Below are 1,311 nucleotides of genomic sequence, written 5' to 3' on the forward strand. Positions count from 1 at the left end.
AGGAGAAACAGAACTTTTTGAAATTAATGACAAATGTGATGTCTCAAAATAATATTTGACCTTCACAAAAAAAAAAAGTGTCAGAATTTCGACGTGGTACATATTGTTTGGCACTACTTTTTTTTTTCTTCTTGTGCTAAATTAGTTGAAAGATGCTGTTTTTGGAATCGTTCCATCTAGTTATATGGGTTGAAAAAGGGTTTTCTGATTTTGGAATCGTTTCTTGTATTTTATAAGTGTTAGAAGAGTCACCCATCAGATACATTATATTTCAATTTTTTTAACTATTTTAAATTCACGCCTATTTTCAAGCCATAACTATTGTATTATTTTTTTAAAATTTTCACTCCAAGTTTTACTCAATTTCAAGCTTCTAAGTAAGGTAATTCAAGTTATTCATTCTCTGTCATCTCACTTCAATTTCACCTCCTTCGATTGTCCATTAATTTCTTCTGTAATTTTTTGTTGTTTTTACTCCTTTTGTTCACTGATACATATGGATTCCGCTCCATCTTTTAGTGTTGGTCTCACACAGTTGAATCAAAAGCAAGGAATTCTTGTTTCAGCGGGTTCTAATTCATCTTGGGAAGGTTACCACGAGGTTAGATCCAAACATCGTAACGATCCCGTAGTTATGGATAAGTTACATGCGAAATTGAAGTCGAAATCTCCAGTTCAACTAGCACCCACAGAAGCAGAGAAAAAGATTGAAGGGATTACAACACACCCTAATCTCCCAAAAATATGAGTTCATCTAATTTGTATTCTATTATTTTTAATTTTAAATCTCAATTTTTCTAATACATTTTAATGTACCTTTCTTAAAGTTCGTATGTTGATACTTAAGCTTCTGATATGGTTTTTGTTATTATTTTTCTGATACATAAGGTCTACTGCTTTTTATAATCTTCTGATACATCATGTACTAATCACGATACATAAGGTTTTTCTGATTTTGCGTTGTTTATGATACATTAATTTCTATTTTTTCTATTATTTTTGATACCTAAAGGCAAAACAAAGTGTCTCATATCAATATACATAAGCTCTTTATATATAATAATTAGTCATGCACCTGATTCATAAGGTCACATTTATATCATCTATTCTAATGCATCATATTATATTATGTTTTCATGAAGTCAGATATACAATGTATCAAGTTTAAGTTGTATTTATTCATTTGTCCTATCAATGCAGGGAGTGAAGTACGTCATCAAAAAGATCCCTTCCCACTCTTTGAGATTCGGCACTGCATATACCGCTAATTTTATTGATGATTTCAAATCATCATTAGATGTAGAAGCTATC

This window comes from Solanum dulcamara, chromosome 8, assembly GCF_947179165.1.
Source record: "Solanum dulcamara chromosome 8, daSolDulc1.2, whole genome shotgun sequence".
Classification (NCBI taxonomy): domain Eukaryota; kingdom Viridiplantae; phylum Streptophyta; class Magnoliopsida; order Solanales; family Solanaceae; genus Solanum; species Solanum dulcamara.